Genomic DNA, 25,697 nt, shown 5'->3' with positions numbered 1-25,697 from the left:
CCCCACCACCGCAGCGGAATCTCGCTTTAAGTCTTCGAGCCAGGGACCACGGCCGGTTCTGGGACTGTTAGCTTGGTCTGCGTAGAGATGCGTTTTTTCAAATGTGGGGAGTTCGCAAGCCCCAGGAACCCTCCGCACCCGCCCACTTCCCAACCTCCCAACGCGGGTTCTCTCTCGACGGATCTGCAGCTCAGTGGCCTCTCTTCGGCTCTACCTCGCCACAGCTTTTGGCCAATGTTACAGTAATTGCCTTCAGCTAACCTAGCATGGGGGCCCGCCTCGCCTTTCAAGAATGTTTTTGGGGAATGGGAGAGGATGCCTATCGCCGAGGCGGTGACGTCTGGCAAACGAGCCACATCCGATTCAATTAAACGTCTCGCTGAAAAGAGCTCGGAGCGAGGGTCCTGGGAGCGCTGTTAAGTGAATGGGCTGGCCGGGCGGCTCGCGATGACAGTTTGAAAGATGAGTGTGAGCCGACGCCTGAAATATTACCGTTTAATGGGGGACATCGAGGCTGCATCCGGGATCTCTGTTTTTAGTGTGTGTGTGTGTGTGTGTGTGTGTGTGTATGTGTGTGTGTGTGTGTGTTTTAAGAGAGTTCTGGAGGAAGAGAAAAATTCAGCATTTCCTCTGCAAATCAAAGCGGTGAAGATTTATCACTTATTTTCGGGTATGGGGGTTCCTAGGCCTGACAGATTTGTGGGTCAGGTGTCATGAAAAGGGGAGGAAAGAAAACCCTCCATATTTGGACAAAGTCAATAAGTTTTCAACCTCCCACACCCTCTGGGAATCCGGTAATAATTTCTCTTGGATCTAAAACAGGCCTAAGCGTTGCCAAAAAGAGGAAAACGGGGCAAAACCGGATAAATACGAGCAAAATCAAAATTGGGGTGACCCATGCTGGTCTCTGCAGAGAAATGTCCAAGAGCAATTTCTAATTTTCTTCGCAGTCCTCACAATTTCTGAGTCAGTAAAAACATTTTTGTTTTCTTTAAGTGAAGTTGCAATGGTTGGGGGTAGGGAGAGAGGAAACTTGATTCTCCAGCCCCACCAGGGATGCATCTTCCTTCCCAAGGGCGACTGACCTAACCTGGCCGCCTCTCTAAGCCGCACTTTGGCCAAACTAGCAGGACAAACAAACAACCTTCAGTCCAGAGAAAGGCAGAGAGAGGGAGAAAGACAAAAGGAGCAGAGAGGAGAGATCGAAAATCTATCTATTTCCTTGCCTTTTAAAGAGTCAGTGCTTTAAGATGAGCCAAATTCCAGGATGACTTGGGAGCATTCTATGCACATAAAATATTATTAATTGAAAGCGATCGGAGCGGCCCGAGCCGGCCCCCACTTTCCTGCAATCAGCAGGGTCGGCCGCAAAAGGTATATATGATTAATTGAAAGATAAGCTGGAACTATCACCGGGAATGTCATTAATGCGCCGGGGAGACGTCCATTGGAGACAGGCGGCGTTATCCTCGGCTTTATCTTCAACAACGCCTCGCTCTCGGCCCGCGCCGGGGAAACAGATGGGGGTTTCTGTCTGGGACGCTCGCCCCGTGTTTATATTTTGGGAAGAATCGCAACTCGTGGGAGTCCCCGGCAGGCCCCCTGATAAATGAACATTAGCACTTTTTCGGACTACTGTATCAACAAAGGGGCTACGGCGCGGCAATAATTGGCGAGAAAGCAAACAGAGGGCCGAGAGCGCGCCTCTGCTCTTCGTCCGGCTGATGGATGAGCAGCGGCGGCTGCGGCCCGGCTCCCGGCCCTCGCCCCGGCTCCCCGGCCCGGCCGCGGGGCCCCTCAGCCGTCTTGCCTTCCTTCCGGGCCGGCGCTTGAGAGTGGGGGGCGACTCTGGGGGCTGCCGCCCTCGCCCTGGGCTCCGGAAGAGCCCGGGCGGCCTCCGTGGCACCGGATTTTTCCTGCCCGGGAATCGCCTTAATTCGGGTTGGCTCAGCAGGTACCAATTTCTTGCACTCCCACGGCGTGAGTCATACACCCTCGAACGTCTTCGCGCACCCGCTTATCTCGACGGCTCCACAGAAGAGAAAGAGGCTCAGGAAGGTGAAGTGACTTGCTCAAGGTCACACAGACGGAAAGTGACAGTTTCAGGATTCGAACACAGGACTGACTACAGGGCTGTGAATGTTTTCTTTTCTTGCATGTCGCTGACTCCTAGAGTCATACCAGCTGGAGAGGAAGCAAGACACTACCCCCTCCCCCAACACACACTGCACGCAGCTAGAGAAGAGGACCAGGTTGTTGCACTGGGGATGCTGGGTTCACCAAAACCTTCATCGACACGGGGGCTTCTGGCATATAGTTCGTCTGAGTGACAGAGAGAAAGAGAGGGAGAAATGTAAGATTCCGCCTCCCCCTCTTCCTCCACTTCCTCCATAATCTCTTCCATTCCGTCCTCTTCCTCCTTCTCCTCTTCCTCTTCCTCCTCCACCCCCTCCTTCATCTCCTCCTTCCCCCCCCCCCCCTTCTTCTTTGGTAACAACTTTATTATTCATCCATTTAAAGTATACAATTCCATGACTTTTAGTATATTCACAGAGTTGCAATCATGACAAGATTAATTCTAGGACATTTTCATCAGCTCCAAAGGAAACCTGTAGGCTTCAGCCATCAACCCCACACCCTCCCCCATCTCCCACCTCCCCATCTTGAGGTAACCACTAGTTAATCTACTTTCTGTCTCTGTAGATTTGCCTATTTTGGACATTTCATACAAATGGAATCATATAATATGTGGCCTTTTGTAACTGGCTTTTTTCACGTAGCATAATGTTTTCAAGGTTCATCCATGTTGCAGCAAGTGTCAGTACTTTGTTCCTTTTTATGGCAGAATGATACCCTATTGTATGGGTATACCATATTTTGTTTCTACATTCAACGGAATGGACATTTGGGTTGTTTCCACCTTTTGGCTGTTATGAGTAATCCCCCAGTCCACTTCTACCCTAAAAGCTGAGCATTTAGAGGTCTGGGGAGGATGCTTCTCCCGCCTCCTGCTATAATTAACCCTATCCTTCCCTGAAGGCTGGCTTCATGGGTATGCCAACTGTGTAGCTTCACAGGGCCTGAGCTTAGAAGGGCCTTGTGTTCTGTTGTTGCTGTCTGGAAATTCTTAATACGTTTTGGACAAGAGGCTCCACATTTCATTCATTTTGCACCGGGCTCCACAAATTATAAAGCTGGTCCTGCTTTCTGGGCAGTTTGAGCAGAGCCCTGGAAATACTATCTTCATGTCCCCAAGGCTCCTGTAATCTGCCAGGCTTGTGGCTTCCTTTGCCCCAGGGTTTAGCCTCCTCTAGCCAGCTGGGACAGGCAGGAAGTCCCCTGGGCTGCTTTAAAGGCTGTCTATCCAAAGTTGCTCAGCCATAAGAAGGGCCTGGAGCCCACATAAGTGGAAAACAGCGGGCAGATCCACCTGGCTGGTGGATTTGTGTGTATGTATGTATGAGTGTGGGGGGGTTGGGGGGGGACTGAGGGGAAAGGTTTAGAAGAGTGGGCCAGAACTTCCCCCCAGCCTCCAGGTGACTCATAGCCTAGTCACTACTGGATACTTGGCCTGATTTCTGCATCTGTTTACCTGCATTGACTGGGTGCCCACCTTGCATCAGGTGCTGGTGTTTCACAGCCCAAGGCACACAGACCCTGAAGGAAGCAGAGCTGTACCAGAATGAGTACTAGACTGTGAGCCAGCACTAGTACTAGTACTACCAGTACTAGTACTGACATCTTGTCTTGCTTCCCACTGATTGGCTGATCTCGAGCACATCCTTTTTCCTCTCTGGTCACTGGTTTCATGTTTGTCTCCCAGGTGGTTTTAGGTGCACCTAAGGTCCCTTCCCAGCTGTGCTATTCTGGGAAACATCCCATGTTGTTACCTGGACTCACCTGGGCAGTGGGGAGGGGTGGAGAGTCATGTTGGTGGTTGTCTAGCCTACAAAATGAAACTGGATAAGATGGGAAATAAGGTCCCTACCAATTGTGATATTATGCTCTTTGGGGGAATGTGGTCCATACAACAACACATATTCCAAATAAAGTGAATATGTGTTACACCACATACATTTAATTCCAGATAGCTTAAAGATTTAAACTTAAGAAATGAAACAGAACAGTACTATAGATGACTAAGACAATAATTTTAGAGTGTTTATATATTTGGAAGCGTGGATAAGGAGAACTACAGACCTAGAAACCATAAAAGATGAATTGTATTACCTGACAGCATAAAAATAATTTGTGTACAGCAAAACAAAACCAGAATAGAATCAAAGAGAAAATGGCACACAGTTTAAGTGCTAGAAATAATGACCAAAAAACCGTCTAATTTCCACAATATGGAAAGAGCTTCCATGAATCAATAAGAAAATGACTCAACAAAACAATTGACAAATTGGCCAAGACTAGCAGAACTTTGCTCATAGGAAGGAAAGAAGGAAGGAAGGAAGGGAGGAAGGAAAAAAAGAAGAAAGAAAGAGAAGGAAAAAAGAAAGGAAGAAAAAAATTTAAAAACCACGAGGCAAGGGTTTTCACTCATCAGACTGACAAAGATCACAAAATTTGATAATTACTCTGCCTAGTCACTCTTTTGCGTTGTTGATTGGAAGTGTAAACTGGGAAACCTCTTCAGCAATTTAGTACTGTCGAAATTAAAAATGCATAAGCCCTTTGAACAAGTATTTCCACTTCTAGGACGATTCTACACACACATGTATGTTTAGTAAAGTATTTTCATTGCAGTTTTAAATATTTTTAAAGAATCAAAACGTTAAAAAAAACCCCAATATATCTATTGTGGAGGACTGGTTAAAAAAATTATATAGCCCATGGAACAGAATACTAGCAGCCATGAGAAAGAATTAGTTACATTTATACGTATTCTTAGGGATACTTTTGAGTCACATTAAATGTCAAATCAAGATGCAGAGTTTGTGTTTTAAATATGGGCATATGTACATATATGTGGGTCTATGAAAAGTTTTTGAAGGGTAAACAAAAGGTAACGGAAACTTCTGGCGAAGAGTACTGGGGGAGGGGGGATCAGGAATAAAACATGACATTTTAGTACATTTTTTAGGACAATTTCCTCCTTTTTATTGCTGTTGTTGTTCTTACCATATGCATGTATATTGCCTTAAAGAGATTTTTTTAAAAAACACAATCAAGATAAACTCCAAATATAGTGAGTCAAGTTATGCCTTTATAGAAGGGGAAGAGAATCCTGGGCTGTGGAAGCATCTAGGCCAGAATTCCCTGGAGTACATGTTAAAAATGCACATTTATGGGCCTCACCCCTCATCTTGGAGTTTACAAATCAATGGTGTATATGGCTTGAAACTTCAATGAAATCTCCAGTCTCCGAGAGGGAACTGGAGCTAAGCCATCAGTGGTAGGAAGACTGAGGAGGGTGGTCAGTGGAGCTTCAGAGAGAGGGGAGTGGGGTGGCCAGCACTCTTCCAGCACTATCCGGGGACAGGACCTCAATGGTCCCGATTACCACTCAGCAAATTTGCTCTCATGATTTCCCCCTGACTTGTGCTTTGGTCCAGGGCTAGAGCCCAGTTTTGGGGTCAATGGGAATGCAGCTCCCCACATTAATCAATGCCTTGGTTTGCTGCTTGAAGGTGCTGTGGGTCTGGTGGCTGTGAGTGGGGCAGTAGATGAGGCTGGTGGGAAGGCCTGGTAACCCCACCCAGGTCCTGTCCCCAGGCCAGCAGAGGAGTCTGGCAGGTCCTAGTTTTCCTGGCCCCTGGCCTTGGACCCACCGTCCCTCTGTCTCTTGAGGGTCAGCCTCCAAAACTCTCTCTGAAATAGCTCTGAGTCGGAACCAGAGCTGGAATCTGTCTTAACAAGGCCAAAGTGACTCTACCCTATCTTGCAGGGTGATAAGTGGAGGTATGTCATATCTGGTTCCCCCAAAACAGAGGTGGGACCCTTGTAGTCACTGGTCTCCATAGGGAGGTGGGCCGGGCTCTGGGGCCTCTCTGGGCTCCAGGGACCCTGTTGGCCTGCTTAGCCTCTGGGAGCCCCTGCTTCCACCTCTGGGAGGGATCTCGGGGTGTCGAGCACTCCAAGTTCTGGCCTTCTCCAGGAGGCACAAGGAGCCATCGCATCTTTGCTCCAAGCGGGATAGTGCTCGTGGGAGCTGGGACACGGCGGCCAGGAAAGCCTCCTGTGGCCTTGCGTGGAATTCTCCTGTGGCTGGCCTGCCCTGGAGTCCTTCAGTCCTCAAGGAGATGACAGCCACCCATACCACACGTAAACACCAGAAAAGTTTTGGGTCCTCATTTTTCGTTGGTGTCTGAAACATAGGCGCAAAAGGACAAATGAAACGAGTCTGAACATTAAAGATATTTCCCCTTCCCAAATATTTTCTGGGCTTGGACAGCGCACACTTTTTCTTGTCCCTACAAGAGGGTGTATAAGCATCTTCTGTTCTTGTTTTTGTTGGTTTCCTTAACGATTGTTTTATATTCACATCACTGAATATCCTAATTATACATTTTGAGTAAGTAATACACCGTAAAAACAAAACAACAATGAAAACTCAAAATAAACACGTAAAAAGGGAAATACAATGTAAAGTATTCCAGGCCTCTCTACAGCCACCCAGTTTCCTTCCCTAAAGACAAAGTTGTTTCCAGGTTTATTTATTTTTAAAATCAACTTTATTGAGGCATAATGTACCTAGAACAAAATGAACACAGTTTAAGTGTACAGTTCAATGAATCTTGACTCATGAATAAACCCGTGCAAGGACCACCACAGTCAAGCTACAAAAACATTAAAAAATATATAAAAACATTTGCATAACCTTAAAAGGTTTCCTTCTGCCCCTTCTCAGTTAATTCCCACCACCATCCAGGTTTAAAAAAAAAAAATCCTTCTGGGGACATTTCCTGCAAATTTAAGTCTTATTTATTATGCATTTGTTTCTGTTTTTGTTTTTCTGAGAGGAACTACCTTCGGCTGACTCCTTTGCATTTTTGACTTGACAGTTTTCGTTAATAGTATCTTTGTGTAAGCCACTTTCTCATGCTTTGTGGGGTATGTTTCTATAACCGAATTTATCCTGGGTCCCTAGATGTCACCCGCTTTAAAACACGTGTTAAGGTTTGCCAGATCGCTTTTAAACTTCCGTTGTCGTTTGGTGTTGATTTCGTGCTTTCTCTTCTGTCCCGCAGTCCGCCCCCGGCTGCAAACCGCTCCAGCGAAAACAGCGAGGGCAGGCGGAGAGAACCAAGACGCTGCAACTTGTCCCTCAGGATCCCGTCGCTGAAGGTCACAGCTGGAAAAGTCAGGTGACATTCGAGTCGGATAGACAACGATTCGGAAAACGGTGAAGAGGAAAATGGATTTTCTAGGGCCGGTGAACACCTGCCCGCTGGTTGTATAGCTCGGGAGCCGCGGCTTTGGCAGAGCCCTTGGCGTGAACAAGAAGCTTTGGGAAAAGCCGAGCTGGGCAAACGGACGCCTGTTTTTGCCCAAAGCGCGGGGGGCTCGCGGGGTCTGCAGTGCTGCAGCTTGGGCTGGGGTCTTCGGCCGCGGCTTTCCGGAGAGAGCTTCAAGAGTCGCGCCCAGATCTGTGCGGCCTCCCTGGCTCGGGCCGACACCGCGGCCCCCGGAGCTTCTACCCTGGATCGCTGCGGCCTGGTCAGTGTCGAATTGAAGCTGGCAATGGGCGATCGAACCTTCCTAGGCCCGCCACCTTTCCTTCTTCCGCAACTTCCTTCCTTGTCTCATCTTCCAGCCTGCTCTGCGAAATGCAGCGACGTTTCCACAGCCCGGCGGAGCGCACTGAGAATGCCTAGGGTGCAAATTGTTGCATAGAAAAAAACCATTCGATTCCGTGCAATTCGGTTCAGTCGATATTTCTTAGGAGCCTCCCCGGGGCATGGCGCAGGGGACCCGGAGGCCAACAAGCTTCGGGATTCCGGAGCAAATTCGGTGTCAGTAGCGGGATATCGCTGATGGCCTTCAGCGCTCCCAACAGATTGGCGAAATGCGGGAATGCAGGCACAAAATGAGCGCACTCTAAAGGGCCGTGTTGACGTCTCCCCACACTTTAAGTGTACACATGACAGTTGCAGACATTCAAGCACTTAAAAGGAGCACAATGGAGCGTTCACTTTTGGGACGTGTGTCTGTGGAATACGTTCACAGAGACCAGTAACCCGCTTTGAATGTGCTTACTGGTAAGCTTTAAGTTTGCTGAAACGACACGGGTACACATACACGTACTTTAAGTGCATAGTCACTTTCTTGGTGTGTGCTTTAAGTGCACACGGTCAAAAAAAAATTCAAAGGGTACAGCAAGTCATCCTGTGAAATTCCCCTTGCCCTCCTCTCCGCTCTTGCCCTCCAGAGCTGTTCTTGGCACACACGCGGGTCTGCCCTCTGCGGTATACATGTGTCCCTGCGCCCTAATTGGGCGTCGCCTGTGCAGACCCTCCGTTGTGTGTGGAGAGCTGTGGCCTTGTATCTCTAGGTAAGGAACATCTTTTGTCTCTCTGCAAGAAGCTTTCCTCCGGGAAAGATAAAGTAATCGATAGGGTCTTTTAAATAGCTCCGCGTTTCCTGTCGGGAGAGGAGTATCAGCGCGCGCACCAAATCTGCTCTGGTATGTCACCTTATCTCCCGTCCCCGCTGTTGTCCCCAAACGCCGCCTGTCAAGGGAGACGCCACCCGCATTAGGACCCAGACTGGGGCCCTTCCGCTCGGGGTCACGCGCAGCGCCCTCGGCTAGGCCCCGCCGCCCCTTCGGGGGTCCCGGAGGGTGGGGCGAAGAGGCGGGGGCCAGGATGAAGGTGCGGGGGGCCTAGAACTCCCACTCGGGCCCAGGAGGAAATTAACAGGCTGAAATCGACCCGTCTGGGGGAAGCCTTGGGGTGCAGATCACTCGCGGGGGAGGGGACGGTTTCTTTTTTCTTTTCTTTTCTTCCAAGGAAATAGTTGTTGAGAGCAGCGCTTTGGCGACTCTGTGGGCAACCTTGCTTGCCGGCGTCCGGAGGAAAATCGGCTTTGTCATTTGGAGAGGGCCGCCAGGGCTTCAGGAAGCGCCTGCCCGGCGCCAGGTTACCTTTCGCACTGCGGTAGAGTGAGGTTTCGCCAGCCTCCGGGTGACCTGTGCGGGGAGAGGAGAGGAGAGAACTCCCAAGCCCTGAGGGTCGGTGGGACCTCCAAATCCGGCCACCGGTCTAGCCTCTGGCGGCGTCACCTGTCCAGCTTGCTGCAAGTTGGAGTCGGAGCTGCCTGCAGCCGGGCCTGAGGACAGGGCGCAGAGGAAAGATGCAACCCAGGCTGGTCTTCCAGCCTTCGCAAAGGCCCTGTGGCCGGCCTCGGCTTTCCCTTCCCGTGGTGAACCCTCAGCAGAGATCTGCAGGCCAGGCTCTGCGCCGAAATGTTTTTAGATGTGGTGATCTGCCGGTAGGCCCTGGGCCTTCCTGGATGTCTAAGCACTGTTACCCTAGTCTCCTCATTTTTCTTTATGTATCAAAGTAGGTTTTATCCAGGATCTTTTTTAAAGAAATATAATCTGATAACAATAACAAATACATTTCAATCCCCTTAAGGATGCGCACAGCCACCAACCATCTAGGAAGGTGGGATTCAGACTCCCTTTATTTCCAGCCTCATAATTCCTTACAGGGTTCCTTTTCTTCTGGGAAGCTGGAGGGGGCGGGGGCGGCGGGGATTTCTTCTTGGCTTCGATACAGACTTGCTCCCTTCCAACCTGCCCAGGATCATCAAGATTACTCCAACTGCTGAGAGAGGACCACCCACCAAACACATACAGAGGAAAATGCAGGCCTTGGGAAAATTTGGGTTCTCATTTATCAGGGTTTATTTATTCAAATACAGATTATTACGGAGAAATTAAGTAGGGGAAAACATCACCTTTCTCCCTCATGGAGAGGAGCAGGCATTTCTGAATCTTCCCATTCTTTAAGAACTCGGTCTAAGTCTTCCTACTCCCTGCGGGCCTTTCCATTTTATTTTACGTGTAATTAAAAAAATACTGAATTTGATTATTATGAAATTGGTTGTGGCAGTGGAGAGGAGACTCTAGCTGTGTGTCTTGCAGGGTGGGTCATATGTACCGTGTGCTATGTTGAAACTAGCAGAATGTGAACTGGATACCGCCATGCCATCTGTTTGAGTTACACTGGTGACCTAGTTATTCAGTCCTGGGTAGATATGGAGATGGCCCACCTGGATGGGGAGAGCTGCTTCCCCCACTCTTCCAGGGCAGTGGCCCTCACAAAAAGCTATTCTGAATGAACACCTCTGTAGAAGTAATTCAGGGTGCTTTGTTTCTTTTCTTCTAACAGAATGTGTGGGGTGAGAGTTGGGGAGTTGGGACATTTAGAACTAGGAGTGGTGAGAACAGCCAAGGGTAGATCAGATGTGGACCCTCAGTACCCTGCTGTCTCCCTAGATGTGGCCATCATCTTCTAGAAGCTCTAGGTACTTTTCTTTAGGGGAAGCTGTACTGCTTGTCCATAAGAAGTGGTGAGAGGGGACTTGGGACCAGGTGGCCCTGGGAGCAGTCCTCGGCCAGTTCCTGGGTCCTGAGCAGTGATCCTGGGCAGTGACTTTGGGAGATTCTCCTTCGGTTAAGGGAGTGAGCTTTGTTTGTTCCTGTGACAAACCCTGGGGTGTCCTACGCCCTGACCCAGTCCAGCAGTGCACTTGCTACCCCCCGCTGAGCACGTATGTGGCTCTGAAGCCTTCCCAGTTTTTGGAAACTTTTCTTTCCAGCATCACACGGAAGTGAACAAAGTAAAAGTGAACAGCCCTGTCAATTTTCACAAACTGAACACGGTTGTGTAATTAGTACCCAATTCAAGAAATGGGACATTACCAGTACCTAGAAGCCCCTTCCCCTTTCCTCCAGGATAATTACTATTCTGACTTCTAACAACATAGATTAGGTTTGTCTATTTTTGAACTTCACATATATCTAATCATATAATATAGACTCTTTGTGTCTGGCAATTTTTACTCAATATATGTTTGTGAGATTCATCTACATTGTTTGTAGTTGTAGTTAGCTCCATTTAATTTGTAACACTTCATTGTATGAAAATACTACTACTGACCCATTCTCTCTCTCTCTCTTTTAATTGAAATATAGTTGGTTTACAATATTGTGTTAGTTTCAGGTGTACAGCAAAGTGATTCAGATATATGTGTATATATATATATGTTTGTGTGTATGTGTGTGTGTGTGTGTGTGTGTGTGTGTATTCTTGTTTTTGGATTATTTTCCATTATAGGTTATTACAAGATATTGAATATAGTTCCCTGTGCTATACAGTAAATCTTGTGGTTGTTTTTTATTTTTATTTATTTATTTTTATTTATTTTTATTGGAGTATAGTTGCTTTACAATGTTGTGTTAGCTCCTACTGTACAGCCAAATGAATCAGCCATACATATACAGATATCCCCTCCCTTTTGGATTTCCTTCCCATTTAGGTCACCACAGAGCATTGAGTAGAGTTCCCTGTGCTATGCAGTAGGTTCTCATTAGTTATCTATTTTATATATAGTAGTATATATACGGCAATGCCCATCTGCCAATTCATCCCACCCCCCCACCTTTTCCCCAAGCAAACCATAAGTTTTTTTTCCACATCTGTGACTCTATTTCTGCAAATAAGTTCATCTGTACCGTTTTTCTAGATTCCACATATAAGCAATATTATATTTGTCTTTCTCTTTTTGACTTCACTCTGTATGACAATCTCTAGGTCCATCCATGTTGTTGCAAATGGCATTATTTCGTTCCTTTTTATGGCTGAGTAATATTCCACTGTGTATATGTACCACATCTTTATCCATTCCTTTGTTGATAGACATTTAGGTTGCTTCCATGTCTTGGCTATTGTAAATAGTGCTTCAGTGAACATTGGGGTGCATAGATCCTTTCGAATTATGGTTTTTCCAGATATATGCCCAGGAGTGGGATTGTTGGATCATATAGTCATTCTATTTTTAGTTTTTTAAGGAACCTCCGTACTGTTCTCCATAGTGGCTGTACCAATTTACATTCCCACCAACAGTGTAGGAGAGTTCCCTTTGCTCCACACCCTCTCCAGCATTTACTGTTTGTAGATTTTTTGATGATGGCCATTGACCGGTGTGAGGTGATACCTCATTGTAGTTTTGATTTGCATTTCTCTAATAATTAGTGATGTTGAGAATCTTTTCATGCGTTTTTTGGCCATCTGTATGCCTTCTTTGGAGAAATGTCTATTTAGGTCTTCTGCCCATTTTTTGATTGGGTTGTTTGTTTTTTTGATATTGAGCTGCATGAGCTGTTTGTATATTTTGGAGATTAATCCTTTGTCAGTTGCTTCATTTGCCAATGTTTTCTCCCATTCGGAGGGTTGTCTTTTCCTTTTGTTTATGGTTTGTTTTTTATTTTCATTACTCTAGGTGGTGGATTGAAAAGATCTTGCTGTGATTTATGTCAAAGAGTGTTCTGCCTATGTTTTCCTCTAAGAGTTTGTTTATCTATTTTATATATGGTAGTGTGTATCTGTTAATCCCATATTCCTAATTTATCCCTACCCGCATCTTCCCTTTGGTAACCATAAGTTTGTTTTCTATGTCTGTAGGTATGTTTCTGTTTAATAAATAAGTTCATTTGTATTATTTTTTAGATTCCACATATAAGTGATGTCATATAATACTTGTCTTTCTCTGTCTGACTTCACTTATTAGTATGATAATCTTTAGGTTCATCCATGTTGCTGCAAATGGCAATATTTCATTCTTTTTTAGACCCTTTCTCTCTTAATGCATTTTTGGGTGGGTTCCAGTTTCTGACTGTTATGAATAGTGAGTGCTGCTATGGACACCCTAGCACATGTCTTTTGTTGAACATATGTGTACATTTCTATTGGGTATATATCTAGGAGTGGAATTGCTGGGCCAGAGGATATTCATAAATTCAATTTTAGTAGATTCTACTCAACAGTTTTCCAATTTACAGTTGTACCAGTTTATACTCATGCTGGCAGTGTTTGAGAATTGCAGTTGCTCCACATCCTTGCCAACACTTGGTATAATCAGTTTTTAATTTTAGGCCATTCTGATGAGAGTGTAGGGCTATCTCAGTGTGGTTTTATTTTGCCTTTCCCTACTGACTAATGAAATTGAGCAACTTTTCAAATGTTCATTGGCTTTTTGAATGTCCTCTTTTGCGAAGGGCCTGTTTAAATCTTTTGTCTTTTTCTTACTGATTTGTGGGAATTCTTTATATATTTGGATACCAGTGTCTTGTTGGATATTTACTTACTGTGAATATCATCTCCCAGTTTGTGATTTGCATTTTTACTCTCTTAATGCCATAGCAAGCATTTTTGGCTCTGGCCTTGTGACATGGTTCTGACCTTGAGGTAGTAGCACTGCTGGTTCATATGTCTGGGGTATCTGTGGCTGAGTAGCTTCTTGGGTTCTGGGCAACCAGCCCTGCCGTCCATGGTAAACTCCTTGAAGACATAACACATGTTTGATTCTGCTTGTTTTCCTCATAGTTGCCAGAGCATTGTTTCTGCTAAGAATATTTTAGTCACTCATTAAATAGGGGAAACTCCAATAAAACCCTTTGGATTTGAAGGAGAGGGCAGAAATCACGATTATGTATCCTTTTTTATGCATTGTGGTGGATCAAATATTTACATAGCAATTTAAGTGGGATAATTTAAACTCCATGGGTTTTTAAAACATAGACAATGTAAATGTAGAGATGTAGATGAGATATCCTACACCCTCTTAAGGTCCCAATCCTAGTCCCGCCTCCTGATTGCTGCAGCCCAGGAAGAGCCCCTCTCTTAGAACATGAGTGAAACATGAGTATAATTGTGTACAATACTTCTGGAAAGCAATTTGGGAATTCTCATTTTATGAATCTTTGCAAATATATGAGGTGAAAACATCAGAGTATAATTATTTTAAATTATTTTGATTATTTTCAAATGTTTGTAATCCATTTGTATTTTTCTTTTTAAAAATGTATCACCTATTTGCATTATCTATTTATCTATTGAGATCTTCATTTTTTCTTATTGATTTTTATGAGCTTTTTATATTAGCTAGTATCCTTTTGTCATTTTAGTGTATGCTACCAGTATTTTTACCATTTGTCTTCCTAAAGCCTTCTTTTTTATTTTAAGGCACCTGATGATAATATATAAAGGAGATACTCAAACACTGGTGGGGTTTTGTTTCCCAGTTAGGACTGGCCATGGGCCAATGGCAGAATGAAGGCTGGGTGCATCAGGGCCCCAGGCCACTGAACCAGCTGCCCTGAGTCAGTGGGGATTCCATAGGACAAAGGCCGTTCCTACTCTGGCCTAAAAGACCATGAAGAACCCACAAGTGGCTGACATTAGAGATTGGTCAAACCTGGAGGGCTGCCTTCCTTGAAATTTCCATCCTGGGCCCCAAAGCTGGTGAAGATGGGATGTGGGATGGAGGTGGAAGTATCATTGGCTACTTCTAGGACAGAAGGGAATTCAGAGCAGGTAAACCAACAGAAAGAGGTGAGGAAAGAAGGGTCCTGGAGTTTGGGCTGGGGGTGGTGTTGGGGAGCATCCAGAACAAAGGAAGGCATCAGAAATGCCAGGCAGTGAGTCTTGTGGGCAGTGATTTGGAGCTCAAGCTTTGGAGTAGGGCTGTTTTCATTGTTTAACCTCCCTGAACCTTGATGTTCCCATCTGTAAAATGGGAATAATACTCATACTTCTTCAAAAGATGACTGTTTGGGAATTAAAGAAGATAGTGTAGTAAAGCAAAGATTCTTTGGCCCTTCTCCCATGGGGGGTGGGGTAGGTGGGTATGTCCTTTCCCTTTGCATGTGGGGCAGGTTTGACACTGCTTCTATCAATATAACCGGTAAAATACTATAGAAGTGGCACCACATGACTTCTGTGGCTAGATCAGAAAAAGCCATGTAACTTCTGTTTTTCTGTTTGCTGGAACATTTGCTCCTGGAGCCATGAGGTACCACATAAGAAGTCTGACTACCCTGAGGCCACCATGCTGTGAGGAAGCTCAAGCCATAGGAAGAGACCACGTGTAAGTCCGCTGACTGACAGTTCCGGATGAACCAGCTTTCTAGTCATTCCAGCTCAGGAGCCAGACCTGTGAGTGATGCAGCTTCCAGATGATTCCAGCACCCAGCTGTTCCAGTTTTCATAGCTGAGGCCCCAGACTTCATAGAGCAGAACAAGCCATCCCTGCTATGTCCTGTCCAAATCCCCGACCCACAGAATCAGCGACTATAATAAAATGGTTGTTTTCATATCACTTAAGTTTTGGGATGGCTTGTTAGGCAGCTGTAGATAACCAGAACACTGTTCAAGCAAAAAGATTTAGCATACTGTTTGCTTGGTAGTAGGTGCTTACTAAACAGGGGCCCTTAATAGTATTATTGGTGACGGAGTTAACCTGGAATGGAGAACACAAGGCTGTTAAGGGAAAAAAAGCAGACAGGCCTGCTGTGGGAAAGTTGATCCAAGATGATTTCAGGCCTTCCACCTGTACTGTGTCTTCATTTTGGCTCCAGTGTTAGACCCCCTTCCTTCCATAGTTCTAAACTGCAAATAACCACAAAAGAAGGTGGCTGGAGGGCCTTAGCATTTTCTTTTTGCACCCCACCTCCTCTTTTAAAAACATTCTAGAGTGGCGTTGGCAAAGGTTGTAAGCTGGAGTGGAGCTTGGGGAATGTAGGGGTGAAGAGCAGAGGTGTGAGAAACCATTTTGTTGCTCCAACTATAAAGCCATAGAACTACAGTAAGCATAAAAATAATTGTGCAGAGTAAGAGTAACCCCTTGCCTCTGGGCGCTGCTTTTCCGTTTAGGAAGTGCCTGTCTTCCCGTGAGTTACCTTGTCTTCAGGTATTTGAGGGCAGAGAATACGTTCTAACACACTTCCGGGCAGGTTGTGGGTGTACAGCAAATGCTTTCGGATTGATCATTTGAAACCCACCCAGCAGTGACTTTGGGCGAAGTCTCTGCGCGTGCGCAGTGCCTCCTGCACAGGAAGGGGGTCTTTCCGTGGCTGTGATTCAGTCTTCCAGTGCGCCCTGATCAGGTTCACCTGCTTATGTCTCCCTCCCCGGGGGGCTCAGAGGTGACAACTAAGGGGTGTTACATCTGGGGGCTCAGACCTGCAGAAGGGAAAGCCTTGGATGAAGCAAACATGGTCAGATTTAGAGCTGCAGCAGAAGTGTCGGAGATGGTGTCCAGGCCCCGGCAACACCCTGGGGCAACATGCTGGGCGGGGTGGGGGTGAGGGGGGGGTGTTCCAGGAGAACTGGGCCTGGGCCTGGGTGCCGAACCTTCTCGGGTTTCCGTGGTGAGCGCCACCCAGCACTCTTTAGATCTAAGAGGCGTCTCCTCCCTCTGAAGAGCGATAAGGCAGAGCAGTACCAAGAGGACATCTGGACAGACTGTCACCGCGGCGCAGTCCACGCCCCGCTCCCGGGCTTCCTCCTCGCGCTCGCTTCTCTTGCACCTCACCTTGACCTTCTCACTTGCCGAGGCTGCCCCAGACACGAGTCCGCCTGCCCGCTCTTCATTCTGCTGGGCTGCCTTAGCTGCTGGTTGCTTTTCCTAGAGGACCGGAAGAGAGGCAGGGAGATTGAACGAGAAAAGAGAGATTGAGAGCGAGGAGAGATGGTGATGGAGGTGGCGATGTGGGGGGGGGGGGGGGCGGGAGGCTCGGGGAGTAACTTCCAGGGAAAGGAGTTTCCAGGTGTGACGGAATGCCCCCAGCCTGGCCTCGGAAGGCTGCTGTGGGTGAGGCGAAGGAAAACTCTCCTCTCTCTCCTCTCCCTCCTCTCCCTCCTCTCCCTCCTCTCTCTCCTCTACAAGGAGACAGACAGCGGCCAGGTGTCAGGGAAGGAGAGTGGGCATCAGATGATTTTTTTTTTTAATATTAGCACTTTAATATCCATGCTTTTCAAGGTGGAAGTGAAAGGTATTACATACTTTGACATTGTGATTACTTTTTTTTTTAATTTTTGAATTTTATTTTATTTATTTTTTTACACAGCAGGTTCTTATTAGTCATCAGTTTTATACACATCAGTGTATACATGTCAATCCCAATCGGAGAGCGGGCATCAGATGATTAAAGGACATTTAGCTTTGATGAAAACGTTCATCTGCTTGTTTAACTATGGTGAGAGCGCCTTTCTTTTAATCGGCTAAATGTGGCTGAGTGGGGGTGAAGTAGGCAGTAAATCATTTTGTGTCAGAGGGAACTCTTCTGTGTGAAGCAGGGGCGCGAGCCCCAGCGGAGGAATCCAGTGGATAATCTGCCTCTCACTAGCTTTGCGAGCCCGCCAACTCCTTCCCTTAGTTGTGAAGATGGGAAGAGTAACTATACCAGCTTCTCCTTGTTGTCGTGAAAATGAACCGTGACCCTCTGTATTCACTACCTAGCACAAGACCAAACAGGGAGGGTAAAAGTTAATTTCTCCCTCCCCACACGCCCCCAACTCGCTGAACCTCCTGTCTTTTTTTTTTTTTTTTTAATGAAGATAATCATACCTGTCAATTTCAGGTTATTGACCAGAATAACCAGAAACCAGGGGAAAGATACTATACACATGTAAGCAATAACTTTTCACTATTGGGAATATGCCTTTGAAGAAATTGCCTCCCCAGGGGGCGGGAGAGGTGGGCCGCTGGACCAAGCTGGTGCGGAAGGTGTGAAAGTTACGTGGATTTACTCTTTCTGAGAGGAGCTGGAAACTGTCCTGAGTGTGGCACTCCACTTAGAAAAAGCAACTTCAGGGTACAACTCTTTGAAGATCCTACTGTTGACAGGAAGTTGAGATTCAGAAAAAAGTGCTAAAGATATACAATAAAAGGGAAGAAGACTTTCCTAGTCTAAGAGAATATAATGATTTCCTGGAAGAAGTGGAAGAAATTGTTTTCAACTTGACCAACAACGTGGATTTGGACAACACCAAAAAGAAAATGGAGATAGACCAAAAGGAAAACAAAGATGTCATTCAGAAAAATAAGTTAAAGCTGACTCGAGAACAGGAGGAATTGGAAGAAGCTTTAGAGGTAGAACGACAGGAAAATGAACAAAGAAGACTATTTATACAAAAAGAAGAACAACTGCAGCAGATTCTAAAAAGGAAGAATAAGAAGGCTTTTTTAGATGAACTGGAGAGTTCTGATCTCTCCATTGCTCTACTTTTGGCTCAGCATAAACACAGATCTACCTAGTTGGAAATGCAACTTGAGAAACCTAAACCTATAAAACCAGTGACATTTTCCACAGACATCAAAATGGGTCAACATATTTCATTAGCACCCATTCAAAAGCTTGAAGAAGCTCTATATGAACACCAACCACTGCAAATAGAGACCTGTGGACCACAAGTTCCTGAGCTTGAGATGCTAGGAAGACTTGGGGCTTCCCTGGTGGCGCGGTGGTTGAGAATCTGGCTGCCAATGCAGGGGACATGGGTTCGAGCCTTGGTCCAGGAAGATCACACATGCCGCGGAGCAACTAAGCCCATGTGCCTGCGCTCTAGAGCCTGCGAGCCACAACTACTGAAGTCCATGTGTATAGAGCCCATGCTCCGCAGCAAGAGAAGCCACCGCAATGAGAAGCCCATGAACCGCAATGAAGAGTAGCCCCCACCCACCACAACTAGAGAAAGCCCACGTGCAGCAACAAAGACCCAACACAGCCAAAAATAAAGAAATAAAATAAATTTATTTAAAAAAATTACATTTGAAAGATTATGGAAATGGCCATGAAAAATAACACAAAAATAAAATGTACAACAGTTAGTACAAAGGATAGGAAGAGGGAAAAAACTTTGCTGTTGTAATGTTCCTACACTATACATGAAGAGGTATAATAGTATTTGGAGATATTTAGTGTAAACCCTAGAGCAACAGCTACAAATGTAAAGCAAAGAGGGATAGTCAGTAAGCCAGTAGCAGAGTAAATAATGAGATCATTAAAAATACTCCATTAATGAAAAGGAGGGCAGGAAAAGAGAGGCAAAAAATAAAGAAATGGTATAATTAGGAAACAAATATCATGGTGGTAGATTTAATCTTAACTGTATCAGTAATAACATTAAATGTAAATGTTCTAAACAAGCACTATCCAATAAAGCTTTTTGAAATGGGGAAAAAAAAAAAAAAGAAATTGCCTCCGCGCGTCCTCCACCCCTTTTAAATAGTGAATTGCATGTTTGGTTTCTTTTAAGAGAAGAAAAAAAAAGGATGTAAAAAACAACAACAAAAACCAAATAGACACAAGGTCTCACCTTAAGGGAAAACCTTCCACCCAGATGTCCCAGTATCCTGGATGGTGGAAGTAGAAAGAAACACCTTTTGCATTCCCACAATAGGAACAGGGGCTGAGGGCAGGCCTTGGTCCACCAGCCTGGGTCTTTGATTTAGAGCGTTAGAAGCAGGGCTAATTCTGGACAAGGCAGTCTTTACCAAGAGATGGCCTGTTTCTAAGTTGCGGAGTCTTTAAGCATCATTCAGTACGTACAGTGAAAGAAGATCATCTTCCTGTAGGGTGGGGCGAGGGAGTTCTGAGTGGACTTCCTATCTTCCACCAGTTTTTGGCAGCACGATTCTAGGTGAAATCAGATTCTAGCCAGGAATCTGGCAGTGGCAAGTTGGCTAGAAGAGAAGGATGTTCCTTTGTATCCTAGTTGGGTTAGGAATCCCCTGGAGTTCTTGTTTATTACAGATTCTTGGGCCCCACCTCAGAAACTCCTATTTTGCAGGGCTCAAGAGTCTGCTTTTTAAACAGGCTCCCCAGGCTATTTTGATGGCACAGGTTTTCCTGTGTGCACATTGACAGAGCTTCAGTCTAAGTATCTGAGAGCAGTGTCCTGTCTCTCTGTTGTGACAGATGCACCGTGGGATGCACCGTGGCTCCCGTTTCTAGGTGGAGAACAAGCAAGGCGGCCCTCAGAAAGCTGTCTTTCAGCGGCTGGGCAGGCTAGTGCAGCCCCATGGCCCTTGAGGCTGGCTGTGGCCAAACTTAACAAAAATGCAGACCCTTTTTGGCTGATTAATTGATTTTATTCTTATTTTTATTTATTTATTTTTTGATGCATTGATTTTAATACTGTGATTCCACAAAGCTCATTCATAGATTTTGTTAGCTTCACATCTCATGTTCTGGCTCCTTATTTTTTAAAATTTCCAGTTCTTGTTGTTTTATAAAATTATGTAAGTAGTGAATATATCCTCTGTAAAAATTTCAAAATCCTAGACAAATCACTCCATTTTCCTAATCCCACTTCCCTCCCCAGAGATAACTTGTTACCTGGTGTGTGTCCTTCTAGCCCTGAGCTGTTGAATAATACCATAGCCATAAGCCACATGCGGCTTTTGAGCCCTTGAAATGTGGGTCCTAAGAATTGAGACTGCTGTAAGTGCAATTTTGAGGATTTAGTACAAAATAAGTAAAATAAGATTAATAATTTTTTATATTGATTTACATCATATTTTGGATACATTGGGTTCTATAAAATAAATTTCACTTTGTAAAAATATGGATCTTGAAAATTTTAAATTACATAGTGGCTCACTTTATATTCCTATTAGACAGTGTTGTTCTAGACCTTTCATACATCTACACTCACAAGTACAAAGAAAAGACAACTGGGATCATTCCTGTTGCATTGATCAACCATTTGCTATTTTTCTCTTGCCAAACTGCCTTGGAGATCTTTCCATGTTAGTACATATAGATCCACCTTTTTCTTTTAAATTGATAGAGAGTATTCCATATTACAAGCCTTGATCGATTAAACCATTTCCTATTGATAGACATTTGGATTGTTTCCATGTTCCCCTGTTACAAACTAACGAACATCGCTGCTCTTTGGCTTTGGCTTTTTAAAATTTATTTTTGAAATATATGTTATCTCTGGCTTTTTTTTTTTTTTTTTTTAATCCCCACATCTCTTGGCTTGCCGGGCTATCTGGGGCTTTCCAGATTCTTATTGAAAAGCATAGGTGGTGACCGGGCCAAAGGTAGAGGGACTGCCTAGTTTATTGTCCAAACAGGGACTTTTGAGAGTGAAAGGCAGTGATATCAGTAACAATTCTGGGACAACAAGAGGAACAAACTGGGGCTGTCCTATGCAGAGTAGGGCATATGGTCACCAAAGCCACAGGAGTCCCTGCGTGTATCTTTACAAGATAAGGATGGGAAGCTCATCTAAACCCTTGTTTCAAACAAATGCTGGACTCTAGTCTCCAATTCCTTCGCCTCTTTCTGATAACGGGTGGGCACTGGCACCATCTTCTGAGGCTGGCGGTGGGGAAAGGATCAAAATTTCCAAAGAGAAAGGCTCAGTGAACGGGGAGGCCCATCCGCTGGAGGCCCCGCCTTAAGGAAGCTCTTTGTACAAAGTAGATGGTGGACAAGTCAGCGGAGGGTTTGCAGAGGTTGATTTCATTCTTGACCACTCGGTGCTAACTCAGGGACAGTCTGAGCTGTTGTGACCTCGAGGTGAAACAGCCCAGATCTTGTTACTGGTTCCTTCAGGAAACCTCCGCTGTCTTCGCTCCCTCCTTTCTGTGACTAATTTCTGAAATCTCTGTAACGGAGAAGGCATTGGATGAAGTTTCCCACTCTGGGAGGGCTGTGGGTGCCAGACTGGGGCGGGGGTGGTGTGGTGTGATGGTGGGTGAGGGGTAAGTCCTGCGCACTCACATGCCATCCCTCAGGAGCGGGAGCGGAGGCCCCCGGATTGGGTGGCGGCAGCTGGTGGGGTGTTGGGATAATCTTGCTGATGACTGGGTAGATATGAACCTCTTGTGTTAGTGGATTCCAGAAAGCAACGTGCTCCTTGATGAAAAGGCCATGGTCATTGTCTTGTGGGATCGGCCTGGCCTGGCTTTGACAGTTCTCAGCTGCTCCATAAATCTCCCATCAGTTCCATCTGGCCAAAAAGATGTCATCACCATTTTCTCATAGCGACAAAGAGTAAAAGGTAAATAATGAAACAGCTCTGCCACCCCTGTTCAAGCCAAGGAGGATGAACTTAACTTTTTCAGTGGAAGGTGAAATCAGTGTCATGTTGGGTTGTTTATGCTGTAGGATAGTTTAGATTCATATATTAGAGATTATTATAAGGAGGTTGATTATGGTTCAGGTATTATCGACTATTCTGGGCACCCAGATACTTAATACTCAGAACAAGGAGTCTGAAAGTTGGAAGGAGCCTTAGCAGTCATCCAGTTCAGTTGTTTTCAAAGTTTTGTTTTAAAGCAATGGAACCTTTATTGAAAATGATCTTTTTATGAAGAATCCCAATTCATACAATAGAAGGACTGAGTGTAGGGAGTCCTCCTGTCTTCATGGTGGCTCCTGTTTGGAAACTGCTGTGTTTAAATTCTCTGTCTGGTTCCTAAATGCCCCAGCAATTGGTTGTTAGTGTCTTGCCTCTTGCCGTCATAACTCCAGCGAGAAGGCCTCGCTACCTTGGGAAGCTGCCTCTGCAGTGCAAAGATCGGGCCAATGATCAGAAAGATTACTTTAATGCCAGTAAAGTCCTCTGACCTCCTCCTCTCCCAAATCCGTGCCCCCGCCCTCCAGTGGCCCATTTAGTCCCTGCCTTGGAGATGGTGAATATCTCAGGCTGCTGAGACATTTTTGTGCTGAACAAAGATGGGTCCTTTTGTTGGATCATGTGGTTTATCTAAGAATCAGGAAAAGTTTACGCTGTCTGGAATTGAGTCTGGCCACTGTCGGGGGTCACACATCTCCCTCCTCCATCAAGAGCTTGAGGACCCATCTGGCCCTGGGCGGGAGGGTTCCTGGAGTGGGAGGTGGGAGAGACCCTGTTCTTGCACTTTCCCCTCCAGCCAGAGGCTCCCTGGTACACAGGGACAGCGCAGACTTCAGTGCTCCCCTGTGTAGCACTCTTGAGGTATTCAGTAATACCAGAGTATATGTCTCAGTAATTTCCAGAATACACAAAAACAAAAAACCAGAGGCATAGTTATCAGATGGGACACAAGGGGAGCTTGGGAACTTGACTGTGTCTTGCCTCTGGTTTTGCCTGAAGGCTGCAGAGCACGGTGTGTGTGTGTGTGTGTGTGTGTGTGTGTGTGTGTGTTTGTGTAGGTGGGGGTGGGTTTGAAAGACAGGGGTTCTTATTGCACTCTACGTGCTTTCTGCTGGCAGTCACCGGTAGCAGTATTGTCCCATTCTGCTTCTTTTAAAAAATTTATTTATTATTTTATTTTATTTTTATTGAAGTAGAGTTGATTTACAGTGTTGTTTCAGGTGTATGGCAAAACTCCTAATTTATCCCTCTCCCCTCCCCCTTCCCCTTTGGTAACCATAAGTTTGTTTTCTATGTCTGTGGGTCTATTTCTGTTTTGTAAATAAGTTCATTTGTATCACTTTTTAAAAAAGATTCCACATATAAACATATCATATGATGTTTACCATTCTGTTTCTTGATCAGTGATGCAAATTTAAGTTCTGGGCTGAGGATAAAAAACTCTAAATGGGCTCTGCTAGTATTTTTTTTAGCCTTAAAAAACCATTTTATTTAATATGAACTTCCCTACCATTTCTTTTTTATTTATTTATTTATTTATTTAATTTATTTTTATGGCTGTGTTGGGTCTTTGTTTCTGTGCGAGGGCTTTCTCTAGTTGCGGCAAGCGGGGACCACTCTTCATCGCGGTGCGCGGGCCTCTCACTATCGCGGCCTCTCTTGTTGTGGAGCACAGGCTCCAGACGTGCAGGCTCAGTAATTGTGGCTCACGGGCCTAGTTGCTCCACGGCATGTGGGATCTTCCCAGACCAGGGCTCGAACCCGTGTCCCCTGCATTGGCAGGCAGATTCTCAACCACTGCGCCACCAGGGAAGCCCCTCTGCTAGTATCTTTAGTAGCAAAAACAAAAATAAAAGAGCCCTCTGGTTCTTCCGGTCCAGCTCCCGAGGAGGGCTGGCTGCCTTCCCAGGTTCCTCCCTGCCTGGCCTGCAGACTCTGTTGTGCAATAAGAGCCGCTCATGTTCCTGTGCCCTTGACAGATGGCACGATTCTGTTGGGAGTAAAAGGACTATTTCTACTAAACTCCGTTATGAAGGAGAGAGTTCTGTGTTCAGGTGAATGACCAGAGACCAGGGAGAGGCGAGGCGGAGTCGTAGAGGGATGCTTTGGCCTCTACCATCTTTCGAGCCAGTGTCCTGGGCATGTACATTTGTCTGATCTGGTTGCTCCCTTTCACCAGGGACTCTTAAACTTGAACGAGCAGCGGGATCATCCAGAGGGCTTGTTACACCACATTGCTGGTTGCCATCACTGTGTTTCTGATTCATTTGGATTGGATAGGACCCAAGAACTTGCCTTTCCAGTGAGTTCTCAGGTGATGTTCATGCTGCAGGTCTGGGGGCCACACTTGGAGAACCACTGGCTTAGATCTGTCCCTTGAGCTGTGGGACTCGAGCTGAAACATATCTAATCTTACTCGTAGTAGATTGTTTAATAGTCATAGATTTCTCCCAGCCCAGTATACGCACCCCCTTGAATGTGACTTTGCTGCTTCTCCCCAGCAGAGGTGGAGTCTCTTCCTCCACTGCCTAGAATCTGGGCTGACCTTGTAACTTGCTTTGGCCAATTGAATGTGATGGAGGCAACCTTGGGTGAGTTCAAGAGCTCAGATCTCAAGAGGCCTTGCAGCTTCCACCCTGGCCCTTTTGGGACTCTGCCCTGAGACCGTGATGGAAGGAGGTTGGGCTGGCCTCCTGGAGGATGAGAGGCCATGTGAGGGAGAGCTGAGGCCCCTAGCCAACTGCCAGCACCAATGCCAGACATGTGAGTGAGGGCATCTTGAATTTCCTGGCTCAGGTGACTCTCTAGTTTGGGTTTCTCAACCTCAGCACTATTGATATTTGGTTCCTGTGTACCATACGATGTTTTGCATTATCTCTGGCCTCTACCTGCTAGATGAAAGTAGCACCCACCAACAATGTCTCCAGACATTCCCAAGTGTCCCCTGGGTGGAGAGATCACCCCTAGTTGAGAACTGCTGCCCTAGCTGAATGCAGCTGCATAAGTGAGTTCGGGGGGAACCAGCAAAGGAACCATCCAGACAACCAACAAAGTCATGAAAAGTAATAAATTGTTGTTGCTTTAAGCCATTACGTTTTGGGTGGTCTGTGTTGCAGGGATAACTGATCTACTTCTCCTCTAGGAGTTTCTCCCGGAGCGCTTTCTCTTTGTAAGCCTTAGCATCACACGCTAAGAATACTAATTCTTTTTGTTGAAGTGTTTGCTCTTTTTTCATTCCACTTTTATATTTATCATTTGACCTTCCCGTAAAGTGGTTGGACAGACATTTAATTAATTAATTTATTTTTAACATCTTTATAGGAGTATAATTGCTTTACAATGGTGTGTTAGTTTCTGCTTTATAACAAAGTGAATCAGCTATACATATACATATATCCCCATATCCCCTCCATCTTGCGTCTCCCTCCCACCCTCCCTCTCCCACACCTCTAGGTGGTCACAAAGCACAGAGCTGATCTCCCTGTGCTATGCGGCTGCTTCCCACTAGCTATCTATTTTACATTTGGTAGTGTATATATGTCCATGCCACTCTCTCACTTCGTCCCAGCTTACCCTTCCCCCTCC

At 45.7% G+C, this 25,697-nt stretch overlaps 1 long non-coding RNA gene and 1 pseudogene across 2 annotated transcripts in view; one reads left to right on the top strand and one right to left on the bottom strand.

Moving 5' to 3' along the window:
* LOC309658258 overlaps window positions 1–25,697 on the bottom strand; it is a 215,668-nt gene that overhangs the window by 189,300 nt on the left and 671 nt on the right. The gene's annotated exons all lie outside the window — the stretch shown is intronic.
* LOC309656990 lies at window positions 1,725–25,412 on the top strand (annotated as a pseudogene). Its single transcript has 5 exons — window positions 1,725–1,954; window positions 7,197–7,313; window positions 7,503–7,665; window positions 15,888–15,904; window positions 17,701–25,412. The product of its transcript is annotated as an uncharacterized misc_RNA (transcript).

The sequence above is a fragment of the Balaenoptera physalus genome (assembly GCF_965194825.1).
Source record: "Balaenoptera physalus genome assembly, chromosome: 3".
NCBI classification, from domain to species: domain Eukaryota; kingdom Metazoa; phylum Chordata; class Mammalia; order Artiodactyla; family Balaenopteridae; genus Balaenoptera; species Balaenoptera physalus.
The sequence above is the reverse complement of the archived record's forward strand: the minus strand, read 5'-3'. Positions and strand labels throughout refer to the sequence as shown.